Source organism: Neovison vison, chromosome X, assembly GCF_020171115.1.
Source record: "Neovison vison isolate M4711 chromosome X, ASM_NN_V1, whole genome shotgun sequence".
In the NCBI taxonomy this organism is placed as follows: domain Eukaryota; kingdom Metazoa; phylum Chordata; class Mammalia; order Carnivora; family Mustelidae; genus Neogale; species Neogale vison.
The window spans coordinates 105,270,371-105,289,235 of NC_058105.1; the positions used below are offsets into that span (position 1 = coordinate 105,270,371).

The following is an 18,865-nucleotide window of genomic DNA, read 5'->3' on the forward strand; positions in this document are numbered from 1 at the left end:
TTCCCTGAGCCAGTTTATTCATCTGCAAAATGGGAATCATAGTTTCCATCTCACATGGTTGGAGTGAGGATGATGCATGTGAGAAGACTTGGCAAATGCTAAGTGGCTCTGTGGTAGATTGTAAAAATGGCCAAAAATCGTCCCCCAGCCCCTCTATCCACACCCTTACAATATTAATATTGCAGCCCTTCCCATCAAGATGTGTCCCATTCCTTGAACCTGGGCCCTGTGATTTGGTTCTTGCCAATGGGACCCTAGCCAACATGACTCAGGAAGAGGCTTAAAAAGTCCTTGCATATTAAGGTTTGCCCTATTGCTATGCTTGGGATCCTGAGTCTCAACTAGCCTTCTGGAAAATAAGAGACCACATGAAGAAGAACCACAGTCAGCGGCCAGCCAATAGCCAGTCAACTGCCGGACAGGTAACTGAGGCTATTCTGGATCCCCCCATCACTGCTGACTTTCCAGTTCACTGGAGACCCATGAAAAAAAACCAGCAAAAATCGATAGAGCTAGCCTCGACCAGAAAAGCTGCCTGGGCAGCCCACACGATTGTGAGCTAAATGACTGATGGTGAAAGCCACCAAGTTTTGGAAAAGTGTGTTACACAGCAGAAGCTACTTGATGCGGGCTCTAGGCACTGGTTACCAGTTGGGTTGCTTAGTGTTTTGAGCACGGGTTTTGTGGATTGCCAAGATGCTACCTGGAAGGGCATGACACAAATGAGCAGACATTCCTATGCAAATTTTGAGTCAAGCTCTCTCATCACATGGGTACAATGCCTACCAGAAATTCTTTCCCAGTCTCTCTCTGAACCAAAGCACACTTGGGAAGGAGCAAGGGGCTGAGAGGAAAGAACCCCTCCCTGTCTCCCTCTGAGCGTCTCAAGAAAGGCAGTTCAGCAACCTCGTGCAGAAGGACACATTGCCTAAATCTCCTCCAAGCTGATTGTCAATAATAATCTCCTAACATCACAAGTTCGTGCATAATCTCCTGCATGCCTTCCCACATGCATGCTTTCAACAGCCTGCTGCTGGCACCAAGATAAATGGCTTCATCAAAGGCAGCCATGGAAGCTTGCGACCTGTTGAGGCAGAAAAGCTTCTGAAGGGATCAGAAACATCCTAATGCCTAAATCAAGCATCCTCACTGCCATATGAAGCATTACTGTGTAGAATATATTAAATAAACCTGTAATGGTGAACAGGGCAGGAATTGCGCTACCCAGGCTCACCCTGGGAGTCTTTATACTATGATTAAATTCCTCTGATAGGCGTTTTCAAAGTGCGTTGTTCCTCTTGCTAAACATGTTTGGCGAGAGAAGACTAGTCATCTGTAATCATTATTGGAGAAGTCTCATTCGGTAGAACAAGGTGCAAGGGTTTTCTATCAAATTCATATTTGGCAATTTGAAAAGTAAGTATAAAAGTATAAGTCAAGCAGAGAGAGTCAATTATCATATGGTTTCACTTATTTGTGGAGCATAACAAATAGCATGGAGGACAAGGGGCGTTAGAGAGGAGAAGGGAATTTGGGTAAATTGGAAGGGGAGGTGAACCATGAGAGACTATGGACTCTGAAAAACAATCTAAGGGGTTTGAAGTGGCGGGGGGGGGGTGGGAGGTTGGGGTACCAGGTGGTGGGTATTATAGAGGGCACGGCTTGCATGGAGCACTGGGTGTGGTGAAAAAATAATGAATAATGTTTTTCTGAAAATAAATAAATTGGAAAAAAAAGAATTAAAAAAAAAAAGAATTTTGGGGGCACCTGTGTGGCTCAGTGGGTTAAGCCTCTGCCTTCGGCTCAGGTCATGATCTCAGGGTCCTGGGATCGAGCCCCGCATTAGGCTCCTTGCTCAGTGGGGAGCCTGCTTCCCCCTCTCTCTCTGCCTGCCTCTCTGCCTACTTGTAATCTTTGTCTGTCAAATAAATAAATAAAATCTTAAAAAAAAACAAGAATTTTTAAAACCCTCCTTTCCTTCACCCAAGAGATTTAGAGATCATGCAATGAATAAATACAGTCATCTAGCATTCATTTGACATGGCGAATTACAGCTCACTCTGGGAGTAAGTGACTATTTCCAAGGCTGGTGCATTGTACTCAACTCACATACTCGAGAGGAGGAGTCAAGATGTCAGAGGAGTAGCAAATTGAGATGACATCAGGTCGCAGGAGTTCAGCTAGATAGTTATCAAACCATTCTGAACACCTATAAACCCAACAGGAGATCGAAGAGAAGAAGAGCAGCAATTCTAGGAACAGAAAATCGACCACTTTCTGGAAGGTAGGACGTGCAGAGAAGCAAATCTGAAGCCATGGGAAGATAGACCCGGAGGGGAAGGGCCGGCTCCCGGCAAGCAGTGGAGCAACGGAGCACAAAATCCGAACTTTTAAAAGTCTGCTCCACTGAGGCACATCACTCCAGAGGCTAAGCAGAGGTGGAGTCCTCATAGGGGCAGTGTGGTCTCCGGTCCCGTGGGGTCACAGAAGGATGGAGGTGTCTGGGGGTGGCAGAGCTCGCAGGTATCAGAGCAGGGAAGCCGGCTACAGAGTTGGAGCCGAGGAGTGAGCTCTCAACTTGGGGTTACCTTAAACCGTGATCCACAGTACAGTCAGACCACTGCTCTTTGAGCAGGGATCCCACAAGTGGCAGGTCTGGGGAGACTCCCCTTCTCTAGAGGCAGGAACCTGCTGGGTTTGGAGACTCCAAACGAGGCTGTGCGCAAGAGACAGAAACGCTTGGTCACAGGCCAGGTGAGCTTGGAGCGTGGCTGGAGACCAGGGAGATGGGAGTGATTGAGCATTTTTCTCCGAGGGCGCACTGAGGAGTGGGGCCCCTGAGCTCTGGGCTCCTGCGGGCTGGAGATTGGGAGGCCGCCATTTTCATTCCCGTCCTCCAGAACTCTACGGAAAGTGTTCAGGGAACAAAAGCTCCTGAGAGTGAACCAGAGCAGATTACTTAGCCTGGCCCCTGGCAAGGGCGGTGCAATTCCGCCTCCGGCAAAGACACTTGAGAATCACTACAACAGGCCCCTCCCCCAGAAGATCAGCAAGAACATCCAGCCAAGACCAAGCTCACTGATCAAGAACAGTGGGATTCCTGAGGAGGGGAAAGCAAAGCACAGAATCATGGCTTTTTCCCCATGATTATTTAGTCTTGCAAAGTTAATTAAATTTTTTTATTTTTATTTTTTCTTATTCTAAGTTTTTAAAACTTTTCCTCTTTCCTTCTTTAATGTTTTTAACTAGTTTATCTTAACAATACCTTTCTAAAAAAATCTTTTTTAAAAAGATTTTATTTACTTATTTGACACAGAGAGAGAGACTACAAGTAGGCAGAGAGGCAGGCAGAGAGAAAGAGGGGGAAGCAGGCTCCCCACTGAGCAGAGAGCCCGATGTGGGGCTCGATCTGGGGACCCCGAGATCATGATGTGAGCTGAAGGCAGAGGCTCAACCCACTGAGCCACCCAGGCACCCCTAAAAAAATCTTTTAAAACTTCATTATTATAGTCATATTTTATTCTTCATTGTATCTAACTTTATTTTTTGTATACATATAGGGTTTTTTCTTCTAAAAAATTCTGGGATACAATTTCTTCCAATAGATCAAAATATACCCTAAATCTAGCACAGGGCTTTGTTCTAGTCTTCAGCCCGAGCAAATTCTCTCCACTTTCTATTCCTTTCTTTTTCCAGCCAACTTATCTTATCAGTTCCTTTTTTAGAAGTTTTTTTTTTAAATTTTCATCTTTACAGTCATATTCCATCCCTTCATTGTGTTTACTCTTATTTTGGTATATATATAAGTTTTTCTTTCTTTAAATTTTTGGGAGGTAGTTGCTTCTGAGACCAAAATACACCCAAAATCAAGTGGGTGGCTCTGTTCTATTCACCAGTCTAATATAAAAATTATATATATATATATATATAAAGGAAATTTTAAAGATATACATATACATATATATACATATATAAATATATGTAGATATACATATCTACATTTTAAATTTTAAATTTTAATTTTAAAGATATACATATATATATCTTTAAAATGTCCTTTATAAAGGAAAATATATATATACATATATAAAATATACATATATAAAAATATACATATATATATATATATATATATATATATATATATCTTTAAAATTTCCTTTACCCCCTTTTCTCCCCCTGATTTCAGGTCTCTTCTGATTTGGTTAGCATACATTTTTCTGGGGTCTTTACCACCCCTTTAGTATTTTATTCTCTCTTTCATATATATATATTTTTTAAAGATTTTATTTATTTACTTGAAAGAGAGAGAGAGAGAGAGAAAGATATCACAAGCAGGCAGAGAGGCAGGCAGAGAAAGGGGGAAGCAGGCACACGCCTGATCAGAGAGCCCGATGCGGGGCTCGATCCCAGGACCCTGAGATCATGACCTGAGCCAAAGGCAGAGGCTTAACCCACTGAGCCACCCAGGTGCCCCTTGTTCATATATTCTTATCTGGATAAAATGACAAGGCAGAAAAACTCACCACACACACAAAAAAAAGAACAAGAAGCAGTACTGATGGCTAGGGACCTAATCAATATGGACATTGGTAATATGTCAGATATAGAGTTCAGAATGATGATTCTCAAGGTGCTGGCTGGGCTCAAAAAAGGCATGGAAGATATTAGATAAATCCTGTCTGGAGATATAAAAGCCTTATCTGGAGAATTAAAATAACTAAAAGCTAACCAAGCTGAAATCAAGAAAGCCATTAATGAGCTGCAATAAAAAATGGAGGCTCTTATTGCTAGGATAAAAGAGACAGAAGAGAGAATTAGTGATATAGAAGACCAAATGACGGAGAATAAAGAAGCTGAGCAAAAGAGACACAACCAACTACTGGACCATAAGGGGAGAATTCAAGAGATAAGTAATACCGTAAGATGAAACAATATTAGAATAATTAGGATTCCAGAAGAAGAAAGAGAGAGGGCAGAAGAAGGTATATTGGACCGAATTATACTAGAAAATTTCCCTAAAATGGCAAAGGTAACAAGCATCAAAATCCAGGAGGCACAGAGTTCCCCCCCAAAATCAATAAGAATAGGACCACACTCCATCACCTAATAGTAAAACTTACAAGTCTTAGTAGACAAAGAGAAAATCCTGAGAGCTCAGGACAAGAAGTCTATAACATACAATGGTAAAAATATTAGATTGGCAGCAGACTTATCCACAGAGACCTGGCAGGCCAGAAAGAACTGGTATGATATATTCAGAGCATTAAATGAGAAAAACATGTAGTGAAGAATACTACATCCAGCTAGGCTATCATTGAAAAGAGAAAGAGAGATAAAAAGCTTCCAAGACAAACAAAAACTAAAAGAGTTTGTAAACACCAAACCAGCCCTATAGGAAATACTGAAAGGGGTCCTTTAAGCAAAGAGACAGCCTAAAAGTGGTAGACCATAAAGGAACAGAGACAATAAAAAGTAACAGTCACCTTTCAGGCAATACAATGACACTAAATTCATATCTTTCAGTATTTACTCTGAATGTAAATGGGCTAAATGCCCCAATCAAAAGACACGTGGTATCAGAATGGATAAAAAAAAAACCCAAACCCATCAATGTACTGTCTACAAGAAACTCATTTTAGACCCAAAGACACCTCCAGATTTATAGTGGGGGGTGGAAAACAATTTCTCATGTTAATGGTCATCAAAAGAAAGCTGGGGTAGAAAACCTTATATCAGATCAATTAGATTTTAAGCCAAAGACTGTAATAAGAGATGAGGAAGGACACTGTATCATACTTAAAGGGTCTTTCCAAAAAGAATATCTAACAATTTTAAATACCTATACTCCTCACATGGGAGCACCCAACTATATAAACCAATTAACAACAAAAGCAAAGAAACACATCGACAATAATACAATAATAGTAGGGGATTTTAACACCCCCCTCACTGAAATGGACAGATCATCCAAGCAAAAGATCAACAAGGAAATAAAGGCCTTAAATGACACACTGGACCAGATGGACATCACAGATATATTCAGAACATTCCATCCCAAAGCAATAGAGTACACATTCTTCTCTAGCGCACATAAAACATTCTCCAGAATAGATCACATCCTGGGTCACAAATCAGGTCTCAAATGGTACCAAAAGATTGGGATCATTCCTTGCATATTTTCAAACCACAATGCTCTGAAGCTAGAACTCAATCACAAGAGGAAACTTGGAAAGAACTCAAATACATGCAGGCTAAAGAGCATCCTACTAAAGAATTAATGGGTACCAGGAAATTAAAGAAGAATTGAAAAAGTTCATGGAAACAAAGATAATGAAAACACAGCGGTTCAAAATCTGTGGGACACAGCAAAGGCAGTCCTGAGAGGAAAGTAAACAGTGATACAAGCCTTTTTAAAGAAACAAGAAAGGTCTCAAGTACACAACCTAACCCTACACCTAAAGGAGCTAGAGAAAGAACAGCAAAGAAAGCCTAAACCCAGGAGGAGAAGGGAAATCATAAAGATCAGAGCAGAAATCAATGAAATAGAAACCAAAAGAAAGAACAGTAGAACAAATCAACGAAACTAGGAGCTGGTTCTTTGAAAGAATTAATAATATTGATAAGCCCCTGGCTAGACTTATCAAAAAGAAAAAAGAAAGGACCCAAATAAATAAAATCATGAATGGAAGAGGAGAGATCACAACCAACACCAAAGAAAAACAAACAATTATAAGAACATATTATGAGCAATGATACACCAGCAAATTTGACAATCTGGAAGAAATGGATGCATTCCTAGACATGTATAAACTACCAAAACTGAATCAGGAAGAAATAGAAACCCTGAAGAGACCCATTAAATAAGGAGATTGAAGCAGTCATCAAAAATCTCCCAACAACAAGAGCCCAGGGCCAGATGGCTTCCCAGGGGATTTTTACAGACCAATATCCTTGATGAACACAGATGCAAAAATTCTCACCAAAATACTAGCCAATAGGATCCAACAGTACATTAAGAGGATTATTCACCACAACCCAGTGGGATTTATTCCAGGGCTGCAAGGTTGGTTCAACATCTGCAAATCAGTCAATGTGATACAATACATTAATAAAAGAAAGAACAAGAAACATATGATCCTCTCAATAGATGCTGAAAATGCCTTTGACAAAGTACAGCATCCTTTCTTGATCAAAACTCTTCAAAGTGTAGGGATGGGGGTACATACCTCAATATCATCAAAGCTATCTATGAAAAATCCACAGCAAATATCATTCTCAATGGAGAAAAACTGAGAGCTTTTCCACTAAGGTCAGGAAAACAGCAGGGATGTCCATTATCACCACTGCTATTCAACATATTACTAGAAGTCCTAGCCTCAGCAATCAGACAACAAAAAGAAATTGAAGGCATCCAAATCAGCAAAGAAGAAGTTAAACTATCATTCTTTGTAGATAATATATTTATGTGGGACACCCATAAGAATCCACTGCAAATCTGCTAGAACTTGTTCAGGAATTCAGCAAAGTATCAGGGTATAAAATCAATGCACAGAAATCACTTGCATTTCTATACACCAACAACAAGAGAGGAGAGAGGAAAATTAAGGAGTCAATCCCATTTACAATTGAGCCCCAAACCATAAGATACCTAGGAATAAACCTAACCAAAGAGGCAAAGAATCTGTACTCAGAAAACTATAGAGTACTCACGAAAGAAATTGAGGATGACACAAAGAAATAGAAAAATGTTCCGTGCTCATGGATTGGAAGAACAAATATTGTGAAAATGTCTATGCTGCCTAAAGCAATCTACATGTTTAAGGCAATCCCTATCAAAATACCATCAATTTTTTCCAAAGAAATGGAACAAATAATCTTAAAATTTATATGGAACCGGAGAAGACCTTGAATAGCCAGAGGAATGTTGAAAAAGAAAGCCAAAGTTGGTGGTATCACAATTCCAGACTTCAAGCTCTATTATAAAGCTGTCATCATCAAGACAGTATGGTACTGGCACAAAAAGAGACACATAGATCAATGGAACAGAAGAGAGAGCCCAGAAATAGACACACAACTCTGTGGTCAACTAATCCTTGACAAAACAGGAAAGAATGTCCAATGGAAAAAAGACAGTCTCTTCAACAAACGGTGTTGGGAAAATTGGACAGCCACATGCAGAAAAATGAAACTGGACCATTTCCTTACACCACACACAAAAAGACCTCAATGTGAGGCAGGAATCCATCAAAATCCTTGAGGGGCAGCAACCTCTCCAACATCAGCCGCAGCAACTTCTTCCTAGGAACATCGCCAAAGGCAAGGGAAGTGAGAGAAAAATTAACTATTGGGACTTCATCAAGATCAAATGCTTTTAAACAGCAAAGGAAACAGTCAACAAAACCAAAAAACAACTGACAGAATGGGAGAAGATATTTGCAAATGACATTATCAGATAAAGGCTAGTATCCAAAATCTACAAAGAACTTATCAAACTCAACACCCAAAGAACAAATAATTCAATCAAGAACTGGGCAGAGGACATGAACAGACATTTCTGTAAAGAAGACATCCAGATGGCCAACAGACACTTGAAAAAGTGCTTCTCATCACTCAGCATCAGGACTATACAAATCAAAACCACAATGAGATACTACCTCACAACAATCAGAATGGCTAAAATTAACAAGTCAGGAAACGACAGATGCTGACGAGGATGCGGAGAAAGGGGAACCCTCCTACACTGTTGGTGGGAATGCAAGCTGGTGCAGCCACTCTGGAAACAGCATGGAGTTTCCTCAAAAAGTTGAAAATAGAGCTACCCTATGACCCAGCAGTTGCACTACTGGGTATTTACCCTAAAGATACAAACGTAGTGATCCGAAGGGGCACGTGCACCCGAATGTTTATAGCAGCAATGTCTACAATAGCCAAACTATGGAAAGAACCTAGATGTCCATCAACAGATGAATGGATAAAGAAAAAGTTATATATATATATATATATATATATGCATACATACAATGGAATATTATGCAGCCATCAGAAGAAATGAAATCTTGCCACTTGCAACGACATGGATGGAACTTGAGGGTATTATGCTGAGAGAAATAAGTCAATCAGAGAAAGACAATTATCCTATGATCTCCCTGATATGAGGAATTTGAGAGGCAAAGTGGGGGGTTTAGGAGGTAGGAAAGGAAAAAATGAAACAAGATGGGATTGGGTGGGAGACAAACCATAAAAGACTCTTAATCTCACAAAACAAACTGAGGGTTGCTGTGGGGTGGGAGAGTAGGGATAGGGTGGTTGGGTTATGGACACTGGGGAGGTTATGTGCTATGGTGAGTGCTGTGAAGTATGTAAGCCTGACAATTCACAGACCTGTGCCCCTGGGGCAAATAATATATTACATGTAATTAAAAAAAATTTTTAAGGAAAGCAAGCAAACAAACAAAAAACAAATCACATACTCATTCTGCAGCCCCCTTAACCACCCCTCCACACACTTCAGTAGATGGTTACGGTGTTACAGTTGTTTGAGGATAACCACATCACTCATTTTCTTAAATCCTTCTCCAAACTGTATTGAATCTGGGGGACATCTCAAAACAGCAATGAGTATCCCAAAATAAGTCTCAGGCTCCTTCTGCTTTTTATACACAGACTTGAATGTGTTCATTTGCACTGAAGAATCTCAAATGTTTTTTTTTAAAGCTTAACAGATTTTTGTGGATATAATTTGGAATTTCAAGTTTCATTCAAGAATTCAAAATTAGTTCAAATAAAGGATTGCCATTCAGTCAATTAATATGAGTTCTAGAACTGGGATCTAAATGAAGTTTTTCTCATACTAAACACAATGTCAGTGAACTGTAGCTAGTTAACAATAGCTTTTATTTGCCCAGTAAATAAAGAAAAGTAACTGAGGTTGTACTGGAAATACTGAGGGGCTGGATACAGTCCTTGGTTGAAAGTGATCCAGGCACCAAATGGTGAAGGAAATGAACAACCAGTAGAGAAAAAAGAAAAAAGGAAACCGTCATATGAACACAGCCAGAGGAGAGAGAGGTGTGCAGATGATAACTGAAGCCATGAGCATGCATGAGCTCTCCCCAGGATGTTCACAGAGTAACAACATAAGACAGCCAAGAACCGAACTCAATATTGGAAGTACGGGCTGATCAGGAGACTGAGAAGAAATGGCCAGAATGGTAGGAGAAAAGCTGGAGTGATCTGTATCACCAAGCTTCAGGAAAGGAGTGTTTCAACATAAGGAGAATGCCAAGAGAGCAAGTAAGCACTGGGGACAAGGGACTTCATTGGGTTTGCCAACAAGAGATACTCCTGGTGATCTTGGCCAGAGCAGTTTTCATGGTGTGGCGAGGACAGAAGGGAGACTGTAGTGGATTGAAGAGGCTATTATGGTAAGTAGGAAATGAAGACAGCGAGGGTGGGCCATACTTTTAGGGAAGTTAACCTTGAAAAAATTGTAAGAGGGAATGGGGAAAAAGAGAGGATAGAGATCATGGAATGCAAAGGCTTATTAAGTGTAGAAAGGCCTGGGGCGCCTGGCTGGCTCAGCCCATGGAGCATGCAACTCTTAATCATCACATCTTAAGTTTGAGCACCATCTTGGGTGTACAGATCACTTAAAAATAAAAAATAATCAGGGGCGCCTGGATGGCTCGGTGGGTTACAGCCTCTGCCTTCTGCTCAGGTCATGATCCCAGGGTCCTGGGATCGAGCCCTGCATCAGGCTCTCTGCTCAGCGGGAAGCCTGCTTCCTCTTCTCTCTCTGCCTGCCTCTCTGCCTACTTGCAATCTCTGTCTATCAAATAAATAAATAAAATCTTTAAAAATAAATAAATAAATAAAAATTTAAAATTATCTTTAAAAAGAGAGTAGAAAGGCTTATTTGTTTAAGTATTGATAGCAAGGAGGGGCATCTCTTCCATCCTTACAGGAAGGAGTAAGTATATGGTTAGACATTTCAAGTCTGTCAGACAGAAATTTTAAGTGTTCCTGCCTGCTGACTTTTTTTCTCAGGGACCTAGGAACAAGATACCTCTACAGAGACTGAAGGGGTGAATAAGAGACCAAAGATAAGGTAAGCATGAAGAAGCTTTCAAATAGTCACTGTGGAGACTGAGGAGGACTGAAGTGAGACATGGAGGGACTTCAAGGTGGCATGGAGGGTGGTCCTGGGGGAACGTAGAAGTCATGGATTAATGGTTGTACCAGTGGTGTGATTTTCCCCAGAAATGCTCAACTGTCTAGATGGAAGCAAAAAGCAAAAGTTGGATCCATCCAAGAATAGGGTTTTGGCACATGGATTTGATAAAAGGGATAGAACAAAGATGTTAAGAATCCTGGCAAGAGAGCAGTTAGAGACCACGAGATACGAGCTAAACAGAAAAGGAAGGGCACCTGGGTGGCTCGGTGGGTTAAAGCCTCTGCCTTCAGCTCGGGTCGTGGTCCCGGGGCCCTGGGATGGAGCCCCGCATTGGGCTCTCTGCTCGGCAGGGAGCCTGCTTCCCCCTCTCTCTCTGCCTGCCTCTCTGCCTACTTGTGATCTCTGTCCCTCAAATAAATAAATAAAATCTTAAAAAAAAAAAAGAAAAGGGAAGCTCGGTGGGAACTGATATCATGTAGGGAAAAATTAGTGGGTCAAGTGAAGGTAGCTCCTTGGGTTGACCCGTGAGTGTGGCTGGAGCAACTGAGTGAGAACGGGGCCGTAGGGGGAGGCGGAGATACATTTAGGAGACTGGTCAGAGTGGACTATGTGAACGTCAGATGTCAGAAGTGGTGCAGTTCTAAGAGTTACTAGTTCTAGAACAAGGCCACGAAAAGCATGAGTGGAGGGGAGTGGACGCCAAGGTCACAGAAGAGGAGATGCACACCTTGAAAGCGTAGGGGTGGTTTGTTATCTCCACAGGCCACAAAGATCATGGGATGACAGCAGGACGCGGGTGGAGAAGAAACAAGAGAGAGTCACTGACTGAGGGCGAGTGACCAGCAAGCTGAAAGCTGACAGAGATGAGATTTAGAGATGGCAGAGTTACCTCATGTGGGTCTCCAAAGCCCAGAGGGTAGAGAGTGGCCTGAAAGAAGCATGAAGAGCCAGGTGAGGGCCTGCCCCACCTTTCAACCTGATACCCTGTGAATGAGGGATGGAGCATCTCTGCTTGAGAGACCCACAGAGGCCAGGGCTTTGATTGGGACCGAGGGAGAGTGAGGCAAGTTGTGGACAAGTGGACCATGGGATAGGAGTGGCAAGCTGCCCAGTAGAAAAGGTGTGGACAGGAAAAATAACTGGAAGGATTCACATCTGGGAGCAAATAGGGACCACAGTGCACTGGCATGGAGGATTCGTCTGTCTACAACGTTTGGAAAGAATCTACCCCAACTTTCTCTGGTGGCTGGGGAGAAGTGGTGGGGGCCAGCTCTAAGGTTACAGAGCGATCGCATTCCCTTTGAAGCACATGAAATTGCTTCTTTTCATTGCTTTTGCTCTACCGAAAGGATAGTAACGTCACAGGATTCAAGTGCAGAGGACCTGCACACCGCAGGGAATGACGACACTTTCAGCTGTGGCCGGGCCTGAATGCACTACTATTTCTGCTTTGTTTCGAGATCTCAGCAGTGCGGCTGCAAGAGGAGGTGGTGCGTGAGAGCGAGGCCCGTTCCCCAGGGATGGACCCTAGGCTGGCTCTGGGCCCGTGGGGCCCAGAGGTGAGAGCAGGAGCCCGCCGTGGGGGGTGGGGAGTCCGAACTCCAGGGCTGTGCGGGATCTGAGGACAGAGGTGGGGAAGGTGTAGGAGGCGAGAAGCTGAAGGTGACAGGTGGCTGCAGGGAATAAGCTCAGAAGAAGGAAAGTGAAGGAGAAACAAAGGTAAAACCTCAGAAAGTGCCTCATATCAGAAATAGCATCTTCTTTTCCCCAGGAAAGTGAGGGCTGCCTCCCCCCAAACCAATTACAGTGGCAGAGAGGGAAGGCATGGTGCACAATAAGGAGAGAGAAATGACTGGAAAGCACTTTGCAAGACTAAAGAGTTATATAAAGTCCCAATAATAATAAATCACCTTGCCTGAGGTATGAAAACCTTAAAATAACCTGAAAAATCAAAACATGGAGAAGCAGAAGGCATCAGTGAACTTCCAGAAGGTTTGTATGCTTGTTTGAAATACTTCCCCCTCAACAACTCCAGTCAGGTTCTTTAGGAGCAGACCTCAATCAGGTTTTTGGGTAAAAAGGAGTCTAGCCCCTGTTTAAACCTGCCCTCTCCCCTCCCCCACCCCATGGCCATGAGGGAAGAGCACAGACCTGGGGGGGGGGCCCTCTTTTCTGAATCTGACATCTGCCTTCCTGAATACTCCTGCATCTGTTCTGTGAAGGTTTTCTTTTCTTCTTTTTGTTATATAAAAAGAGAGAGATTTTAAAAAATTATCTTCGTTCCTGGAAAAAAAAAAAAAAGAAGAAGAAAGAAAGAAAGTAAAGAAAAATAGGTCTTTCTGAATTCCCAGTACTGGAGCTCTGTTCTTTATATATCTACTCGTTCCATTGTTAAATAAACCCACATATTTAAGGGTGACACATCCTAACTAATGCCTTGTCGGGCCCATGTGCCTTGCTAAAAATGGACCTTGGTGACTACTGTTTCCATTTTTTTCAAAGAAATAATTTGATTATTTTTATTCTGCTTCTCTCTACCACCACTCACAAGGAAATGGTTATCTTTGTACAAAAAACATTTTTAAACAAGCTGAGAGCTGCAACATGTACAGACAGAAAATTTTCTTAAACACATCTGTATAAGTCACACACACATACTCACTGCCTTGTGAAAATTAGCTTTAAATTTGCAATCAATGCTCTTCTGCAGGAAAACTGCTTTCTGTTCAACCTCTTACAATATTATGTGCATCCCTACATCTTACTTTGTGCAGACCTGAGTATCTCCCAGAAAAAGGATAATTTAATAAAAGCGGGCGATATGAATCACCCAGGGACAATTTGAATTATTATCTGTAGATAATTCATTATGCACATATTTCTAGTGAGATTCTTAAATCAGCAGGGCTTCTTAATCAGAGACTTTCAAATTTTCTCTGTAATAACTGAAGACTTGACCCATAAATCAGCAAATAGGCCAGCAGGCTCGCCACATGCTTCACATTTCTTCTTGGGAGAAAAAGACACTTAATTATCCTGAGGTCACAGAAGAAGGGAAAAATGGACATGAAAGTTGTTAGGGGTTTTATAGCAAAGTATAACTAATTTCAGTATTGTCTTAAAAGTAAGCTTGTGAAAAGAAGCCAAGGAAAACGTTTGAAATCAACTGATGTGTTTTATGCAGAGAAAGATATTTTCAATGTTTACAGGAACAATCTTACCAGCCAAACCTGTTTCCCATTTCCAGTAAGTTGACTGTCCCAAATTTGAATATTTTTTTCATGTTACCTGTTTTGCAAATTAAGTCTTTAAAATGGAAGACACAGGAATGTAAGACTTATTTTAATCCCTTAATGGAATATTAATAAAGGGATAGAGTTTATCCTTTATTTTTAGTATCTTGCCTGACCCCTACTTCACTAGAACCTCCTTTTTTTTTAAGATTTTATTTATTTATTTATTTGACAGAGAGAGAACACAAGTAGGCAGAGAGGCAGGCAGAGAGAGAGGAAGGGAAGCAGGCCCCCTGCTGAGCAGAGAGCCTGATGCGGGACTCGATCCCAGGACCCTGAGATCATGACCTGAGCCGAAGGCAGTGGCTTAACCCACTGAGCCACTCAGGCACCCTCACTAGAACCTCTTGGTTATGACTCTGTCCTCCTCCTATTCTTCAGGTCTTATTTCTTCCACCTCCCATGGTAGAAAGCTGCTCTTCTTGAAGGACCCCATAGTGATCTAACAGTGCAGTGCAAAGCTGGTGAGGAACTTCATGGGACATAGCCCCAGAAGACTTGGGTTCGAGTCCCAGTGCCCATTAGCACTGTCTGGGGGACGCCATTGGTGGGATGCCCAGATAGCCTTATCTTGACTGGTTTGCTCATCCCTTGGCTGCTGTCAGTATAGGCAGCAAACTGCTCAGGACTATCTTCTTCTCTGGGTAATTGCTCTCGGACAAATGGGAGTCCCTTCTAAGCAGGATGATAAGGTTCCCCCTCCCCTTCCAGGAGCAGCCATTAGCCAATGAGTGACTGATGCAAGAGTACCAAAGTCCAACCATCTCCAGGGAGGACCAGTTCCCTGGGGCTTTTAGTGTCCCTGTGGCTCCCGTGGGATCTAGCAGAAATCAGCCTCCAGTCTAGACCACATCCTTGCTTAGCTCTCTTCCTCTGCCCTCTCCACTCCCCTTCCCCGTGGAAGAGCGCCTGCTCAGTGAGCTGCCTAAACAAGAACCTGTGCTTCAAGCTCCACTCGGGAAGCCGACTGCGGATGCACTGGGACCCCAGACTCTCACTTCACATGTCTGGTAGCAATTCACTCACATGTGAAATGATGACATTAACACACACCCCACAGGCCCGTTGCGTGGGTTAAATGAGAAAACCTGGGTTAAAAAAAAACAAAAACAAAAACAAAAAAGAAAACAAAAAAAACCAACCATGCTCACGTGAAGTGCTATTCAAATTTAAAGGATTATTATGACCTCATGTAAATATCAGACTGTGTAGACCACCTCTCCCACAGTTGGGGTGGAGGTCAGTGGACCATAGTCAAAGAGCTTCCTCCCTCGGCCTCTGGTTTCCCACTTCCTTCCCTAGGTTTCTGTTGCTGGCTCCTACCCCTCTGACCAGCCTCCACACCGGACAGCACCTGCAGCCAGGGAGAAGCTCAGGCTACCTCCTTCAGTTCCAAGCACAAGCTGAGGTTCTCTATATACTGGAGACTCCCAGCCCTCGATCTCCAGCTCTGGCAGCTCTCTAGAACATCAGACGCGCAGTTCTAGTGACTATTTGACAACTCCATGTGGCCATGGGACAGACATCGGATTTAACAGGGCCAAAGCATGACTCTTGATTCCCCACCTGTCAGTCGGCTTCCCCATTGTTACCTTCCCCATCTCCCTAAATAGCAGCCTAAATAGCTGCCTTCCAGAGAACGGCTCAAGCCAGAACTCTAGGAACCATGCTCGATTCCTTATATTCCTTCACCCTTTATGTCCAATCCATTGGTAAGCTCCGCCAACTCTTCATCCAAATTCCACTTCTCTCCATCTCCACTACCACTGACATAATCCAAGTCACCATCATCTTACTTGAACCACTGCACCCAGACAAATCCTCTTTATAGGATTAAGATCCTGTCACTGACTTGCTTAAAACCTTCAAATGGCTTGCCACCATTCTTAGAGCAAGATCCCTCTGTCTCTGTCTCTATCTCCCTCCTCCTTCTCTTTCTCTCTTTCCCTTTCCTTTCCCTCTATCACCTACCTAATAAGCGCGCGCGCACACACACACACACACACACACACACTATACTACAACCACATTGCTTTCTCCTTATTCTTTGCAGATACCAAAATCATTCTTGCCTCAGTGTCTTTGCATTTGCTCTGTCTTCAGCCAGGAGTGTCCTTCCCCAAGCTTCCATGACTATCTCGTTTTGGTCATTTAAAGTTTGCTTTACTCTTCTAATTTAAAGTAGTTACCTGGGGATACTCTGTCACATTCACTCTAATCTTCTGGAAATCCCTTCTCACTCACTCTTTCTTGTTTACTGGTCCATTTGTGCATTATCCATCTTCCTCCCAACTGTTAAGTTCCAAGAAACAGGATTCTTGTTTATTTCGTTCACAGCTATATCCCAGAGGCCTAAACCAGTGCCTGTTACATAGTAAATGGTCACTCAATACAGCTTTTAGCTGACTAGATTCATGGATGAACGAATGAATGAATAAATGAAGCACTGGACGCAAGCTTGGGTTCTAGCTCAGCTATACCATTGGCTAGCTGTGAGAACTTGGACAAGTTAAATGAGCCCTTCAAGGGCATTTTGGGTGGCACTTGCTAGGCTGCTGCTGAAGGGGAAACAGGTAACTGAGGTTTAAACTTCCCAGCATGCATCGGGGCCTTAAAACTTCCTTCTCCTGACTCCTAGACTCACTCTGCAGTACGTAAAAGCTTAACCATGGGGTAATGTGGCCAATTGTTCTGCTTTGCCCAGGACTTCGACTTTGTGGGCACGTGAGACTTTCAGTGCTAAAACTGAGATCATCCTAGGCAAAGTGGCGCAGTCTGTCACCTCCTGTGAGCCCTAGTAGAACACCTTCAGCTCCAGGCCATGGAGCACCCTGGAGGAAACTCAGTAAGAAAGGCAGTGTCTGAGGGGCAAGAGGGGTTGGTGAGGAGCTTCACAGGGTGCGGTGAGAGTAGGAAATGTCCTTGGACAGGTTTCGATCCTGTTGAGTTTTATTATTGTTGTTACTGTTGTTCTACTATTTAGTTTGGTAAAGTTTCAGCTAGAGAAATGAGCAAGAAGAGTACAAAGAACTTGTTTTATTATTCTCTCCCTTTGTTTCCCTTTTTCTGAACTATTTGAGAGCAGACTACATCTTTAGGCTTCTTAACCCTTTCACATTTCAATGTGTATATCCTGAGAGCAAGGATATAGTTCTTATGTGACCACAATTCAAATTTAGGAAATTTAACATTGACACAGTACTTTCGTTTAATCAACAGTCTATGTTCTAAACAAATCAATTGTCCCCAAAAGAAAACATTCATTCCAGGATCCAGTCCAAAATCACATACTGCATTTAGTTTTCATCTACTTTAGTCTCGTATTCTTACTTTTTTGTGATAGGGACATTTTTGTAGGGAACATGACAATTATTTTATGGAATGTCCCTCAGGGGGCGCCTGGGTGGCTCAGTTGGTTAAGCAACTGCCTTCGGCTCAGGTCCTGGGACTGAGCCCCGAGTTGGGCTCTCTGATCAGTTGGGAGTTTGCTTCTCCCTCCCCTTGTCCTCCCACCCAATTTTGAGCCTAGCTCCTTATCACTGATTAACCATGAGCTCCAGCATTCGTCAGCAGGCTATCCCTGGAGCGGGAGAGAGGCCCTCGTAAACCCCCTGGTCAACGTGCATCTGCAGGCCTCCTTCACCTACCTCTTCCGGTATTTCCACTGGGACGATGTAACTCTGGAAGATGTGGGACATTTCTTCGGTGAGCTGGTTGAGGAGAAGACCCAGGGCGCCCAGCGTCTCCTGGACATGCAAAACCAGCCTGGCTGTGGTGCCTTCTTCCAGGATGTGCAGGAGCCGTCCCCAGGGGGGTGGGGTGGGGGTGTAATGTAGTAAAGCCGCAGATGCCAGGGAAGCCGCCCTGGTTCTGGAGAAGAACCAGAACCAGGCCTGTTTGGGTCTGCATGCCCTGGGTTCCGCCCGCACAGAACCCCAGCCCTGTGACTTCCCGGAGAAGCACTTCCTGCATGAGGAGGGGAAACTCATCACGAAGATGGCAACCAGCTGACTCACCTCCGCAGGCTGGCCGGCCCCCAGGCTAGGCTTGGCGAGTATCTCTTCGAGAGGCTGACCCTCGAGCACCACTAAAAGTCTCTGAAGCTCAGCAGTCTTAGAGGGACCCCTCTGGCATCACGCTGGTGCCAAGGCTTGTGCCCTGAGCCTCTCCCTGAAGCCACTAGGCAGCTTTTCAACCACCGAGGAGCCCTCTCCCCACCCGTGGACCAAATGGAAACAGTAAAGCTTTTTGCAGGGGGAAAAAAAAAAGAATGTCCCTCAGTTGAGATCTTCCTTACTTTTAGAACCAGAATAATAACATCCACCACACAGGATTAAATAAGATTCATTCCTAATTATAATTTAAATAAATAAGATAGAATTTGAGATAAAAAGTA

General features: G+C 43.1%; 1 pseudogene; it reads left to right on the plus strand.

The window, feature by feature from the left end:
- The first annotated feature begins 368 nt into the window (after nt 1-368).
- LOC122896683 lies at nt 369-18,560 on the plus strand (annotated as a pseudogene).
- Nucleotides 18,561-18,865: the final 305 nt, after the last annotated feature.